Consider the following 5404-nt stretch of genomic DNA (forward strand, 5'->3'; position numbering starts at 1 on the left):
CGGCTCGATGTGGAGGCACTGTATCATCCCCATCAATCGTTATGCTCGCACATCCCGATCTCGATTGTACCAACGAGTAACTTTTTATTTACGTCCCGACGCAAAATCCCAATGAGTCGAACTTACTCTCTTTTTTTATTTGTACGATGAAGTTACAGCCAGAGAGAAAAAATAAAAGAAGGTAATGAAAGAAAAGAGTATTATTGCGAAGAAGAAGAAGAATATTTCCTTTTTGCAATCGTAGTGTTTTAAATATGCACCGCACCATAGTGCCAATTATCGTATGTCGTATTCATGTTCGAGTCCAGACTCACGCAAGATGTCCGAATATCGGTTTTGTTTTAACGCCCGTCCTCTATTTTAGCTTCCGTTGACAATTCCAGCGGTTCCTACTTTTTAAAAACCTCCGTCGTTTTCTCATCTGTACAGAGATCGAAATCACCGATACACGCCTTCGAAGCTCAACCCGATTATAATACCCTGATCCATCAAAGACGATGAACAGGCCGGGGATGGTACGTCGAGGCGTGCACGAGTCTCTTTACTGCTGTACAGAGAAAAAGAAAAAAACAAAATGAGGCAAAGTGAAACTCACGCAAGGAAAAATATCACGAGCCGTTTCCGGGGACTGGACGACCGACATGGACATGCGGTCCGGCGATAGACAACGAAAAAGGCATGGGATGACCAACACTAGATTCAGGAAATTTCTCTTCCTCTGCGCGGAGATGCCATAATTTGTCGTCTCGAAAAGGAAAAAGAAAAACGAAAGAAAAGCCTCGCCAAAGAGAATCGTACTCGTCCTCATCTTACGTATCCTATTATCTCCGTGGAGTCTTCGATCTCTGGTACGAAAACGTATCGCTTAAGGACTCGCGTGCACGTTGATGTGACGGTCCAGCGGATAGTTCCGACAGAGTATGACACACACGAAGGAACGGAGTGGGTATTCCGATTCCTGGGGCTCTTCTCTCTCTCTCTTTTCTTTAACAATCTCGACGAACGGCAATCATCACGCGCCATCAAGGGATCTCTCTTCCCTCCTCTCTCGATATTAAACTCCCATATTTTATCCTTTCTCACAGTATCGCAGAAATATTAATTTCAGACGACGTTAGGGGCGCGGTATGTAATCGTGATCCAAAGACGGACGAATCGAAGCAGTGGCGGGTACGAAATAACGTTGAAAACGAGCACGAAGCGGTGAAACACGGGCGGTCATCCGTTACGTAAAACGGACGACTCACGACACCGAGAACACTCACGCAGGTCCGTGACATTTTTCATTGTTACATACCACACGCTAGCACATGCATTTCGATTCTGTAGTCTCGGTCACGACCGCGACGAACGCCAACGAACGTCCAACAATCGCTCGTACGTCGCGCATCTTCCTCCTTGTAACTTGTCCTTTCCTCGATTTTTGACACCCGACTCGGAAACGTTCGATTTTAAAGAACGACGGCGGGGATTACAAAAAAAGAAAAAAAGGATCAAATGTACGAAGAGTAACGATACGCAACGCAAGCAGTATTTGGGTTACGTGAACGACCCTCAGCCAGGCGTGGTCAGGAATTGTATCCGTGGACCGCAATGTGCGTTCGAAATGTCGATGTTCATGTGTCCTGCAGTTCACACGTTGACGCGCAATTAGCTGCGTTCTTCATCGACCCACGAGCCAAGTGATCCACCGTTCAGGGTAATCGTATTTTTCTTTTTTATTTTTTATATTAAGGAAACGACGAGGATACCCCGATACTGAATCCTTTTTTTTTTTAAACCGTCGCTCAACCTGGAGAGAACGACTCTTCTTCGAAGCATGGTCGCAGAGCCCATACGCTTAAAAAAATTCGATATTGAAAACTATAATTCGTTCAGGTATATATTGCATTCTCGATAAAATTCGATGGGATACGAATTTCGGTTGGCCTCGAGCGGTCTTACCTCCCAATTTCCGAAGCGAATATCCGCTAACGGTACGGGTGTCCGACTCACGACACGATGGCCTCTCTGTATAACCGAACATAATTCGATATTCCCCTCTGAACGAACAACGTTTCAACTTTTAAATAAGAAGCGATAAAATCGGGCTCACGTCGACGCGATGCATCTTGGTTTCGCCGTTCTTGGTTTCGTCGGTTTAAAGCTTACAACGACGACGACCATCACACCATCCACCCATGGGTAGGAAGCACGATTCGAGAATGATTATAGCGTATAAGAGAAAAGAGGTCGAACTGGTATCCATCGAAGAGAACGTCGCGAAACAAAGTTCGACGGCGGCTCGTCCATCCTTCGATTTCGTTTTACTATCGACGCGCTACTTGTCCTTACCGCTTTTTCGATTATCATTATCTCGACAGCTTCGTTCGATCCCAAAGTCTTGGTGTGCGGTCCTCGTCCATCTCCCGTTTTATAACGGGAGCTCAGGCAACGAAAATAAAAAAAGAGAAAGGAGGTACAGAAATGTGAATTTGGTACTTTTCTTGCACGTATCTATATACATACACATACGCAACGCACGCATATACGTTCATAAAGACGGCGGGTCTATTTAAAAAAGACCTCACGCAAGCGCCTTATTGTGTTGTCAAGCCATTTGTCATTTTATTTTTGTGTTTTCAATATATTTCAGTAGGGACGTAATGTTATTAAAGCGGCGGGTCATTTAAAAATTCGACCTCACGCAAGCGCTTTTTTTTCTTTTTTATCATTTTGTATATACCATTATGCATATACATACGTGATACGTACACGTACGTGCAAACCGTACCTTTATAAATCTTTATTAAAAATATACATCATCGAGACGGCGGATCGCGTCCGTATATGCATCCGTAAACGCACACACGACGACGACGATCTCACGCAAGCGTCCCTTTGTATCTTTTTGCGTACCATAACGACATTCATCTCGTCGAGACGGCGGGTCCGTTTATTCGATAAATAGACCTTCACGCAAGCGTCTCTTCGAGCTTATTTATCGTTATTCCCTCTCTCTTCGTGTCGAATTTTCGTGTCTGGTAAGAAAAAAATTCGAAAATGATCGAAATCAACGGATACAACGGACGGAAGGGATTTCTTTTTCTTTCCCTCCTCACGTAAGCCATCGTTCCGTGATTTCATTATTCGTTCGATGTACAAAGTACATTTTGGTATTTGGTAATGGAATCGAAATTCCATTTTATCCTTCTCCTTGTTTATCTCTCTTTTTGTTACGCATTCTCTTTTTGTATGTTTCATTCGTTAATGATCCTTCCGCAGGTTCACCTACGGAAACCTTGTTACGACTTTTACTTCCTCTAAATGATCAAGTTTGGTCATCTTCCCGGTAACATCGGCAATGCCGAGACATTGGCCGCGCACCAGTCCGAAGACCTCACTAAATCATTCAATCGGTAGTAGCGACGGGCGGTGTGTACAAAGGGCAGGGACGTAATCAACGCGAGCTTATGACTCGCGCTTACTGGGAATTCCTCGTTCATGGGGAATAATTGCAAGCCCCAATCCCTAGCACGAAGGAGGTTCAGCGGGTTACCCGGGCCTTTCGGCCAGGGAAAACACGCTGATTCCTTCAGTGTAGCGCGCGTGCGGCCCAGAACATCTAAGGGCATCACAGACCTGTTATTGCTCAATCTCGTGCGGCTAGAAGCCGCCTGTTCCTCTAAGAAGATTTGTTTGTACGTTGGTAGTAAAAACCCACCGACCGAAGCCGAGGGCCTTCGAGATACCATAAGTTACGTCTATTTAGCAGGCTAGAGTCTCGTTCGTTATCGGAATTAACCAGACAAATCGCTCCACCAACTAAGAACGGCCATGCACCACCACCCACCGAATCAAGAAAGAGCTATCAATCTGTCAATCCTTCCGGTGTCCGGGCCTGGTGAGGTTTCCCGTGTTGAGTCAAATTAAGCCGCAGGCTCCACTCCTGGTGGTGCCCTTCCGTCAATTCCTTTAAGTTTCAGCTTTGCAACCATACTTCCCCCGGAACCCAAAAGCTTTGGTTTCCCGGAAGCTGCCCGCCGAGTCATCGGAGGAACTTCGGCGGATCGCTGGCTGGCATCGTTTATGGTTAGAACTAGGGCGGTATCTGATCGCCTTCGAACCTCTAACTTTCGTTCTTGATTAATGAAAACATTTTTGGCAAATGCTTTCGCTTCTGTCCGTCTTGCGACGATCCAAGAATTTCACCTCTAACGTCGCAATACGAATGCCCCCATCTGTCCCTATTAATCATTACCTCGGGGTTCCGAAAACCAACAAAATAGAACCGAGGTCCTATTCCATTATTCCATGCACACAGTATTCAGGCAAAGGTAGCCTGCTTTAAGCACTCTAATTTTTTCAAAGTAAACGTATCGGCCCACCTCGACACTCAGTGAAGAGCACCGCGATGGGATATTAGTTGGACCGCCCACAAGGAGCTAAGCCCACCGATAGGACGTACCACATAATGCCAGTTAAACACCGCGAGCGGTGAACCGACACTGTGACACACAGATTCAACTACGAGCTTTTTAACCGCAACAACTTTAATATACGCTATTGGAGCTGGAATTACCGCGGCTGCTGGCACCAGACTTGCCCTCCAATTGGTCCTCGTTAAAGGATTTAAAGTGTACTCATTCCGATTACGGGGCCTCGGATGAGTCCCGTATCGTTATTTTTCGTCACTACCTCCCCGTGCCGGGAGTGGGTAATTTGCGCGCCTGCTGCCTTCCTTGGATGTGGTAGCTGTTTCTCAGGCTCCCTCTCCGGAATCGAACCCTGATTCCCCGTTACCCGTTACAACCATGGTAGGCGCAGAACCTACCATCGACAGTTGATAAGGCAGACATTTGAAAGATGCGTCGCCGGTGCTAGATGACCATGCGATCAGCACAAAGTTATTCAGAGTCACCAAAACAAACGATGGACGAACGGACGAGCCGTCCGCCACCGATTGGTTTTGATCTAATAAAAGCATTCCTCCCATCTCTGAGAGGAATTCTGTTTGCATGTATTAGCTCTAGAATTACCACAGTTATCCAAGTAAATGTGTCCACGATCTAATGAACCATAACTGATTTAATGAGCCATTCGCGGTTTCACCTTAATTCGGCATGTACTGAGACATGCATGGCTTAATCTTTGAGACAAGCATATGACTACTGGCAGGATCAACCAGGGATCTTAGTTTATTATTAATATATTTTGCCAATTTTGACATATATATATTTTTCGTCGTCGGTGCCCCCTCACCGATCGACTACAATAGGTCTTTATAAATATTCGAGCACGTATCAAGCATGCTAAACATTTGGTAACCTTTTGAAAAAATTTAATTTCATAAAGCGCGTAATATAAATTCACGCTGAGGCATATCCCAATGTAATATCAGCACTTCCACAATATGCCCCGTTCA

At 45.4% G+C, this 5404-nt stretch overlaps 2 non-coding genes across 2 annotated transcripts; both read right to left on the bottom strand.

Annotated features, from left to right (window-relative positions):
* Positions 1–1548: 1548 nt before the first annotated feature.
* LOC133667683 (5.8S ribosomal RNA) lies at positions 1549–1702 on the bottom strand. Its single transcript, XR_009833304.1, has one exon. It is a non-coding gene; the product is annotated as a 5.8S ribosomal RNA (ribosomal RNA).
* A 1545-nt stretch (positions 1703–3247) lies between these two features.
* On the bottom strand, positions 3248–5170 carry LOC133667687 (small subunit ribosomal RNA). Its single transcript, XR_009833308.1, has one exon. It is a non-coding gene; the product is annotated as a small subunit ribosomal RNA (ribosomal RNA).
* Positions 5171–5404: the final 234 nt, after the last annotated feature.

Source organism: Apis cerana, unplaced genomic scaffold (genome assembly GCF_029169275.1).
Source record: "Apis cerana isolate GH-2021 unplaced genomic scaffold, AcerK_1.0 scaffold1_AcerK, whole genome shotgun sequence".
Taxonomy (NCBI): domain Eukaryota; kingdom Metazoa; phylum Arthropoda; class Insecta; order Hymenoptera; family Apidae; genus Apis; species Apis cerana.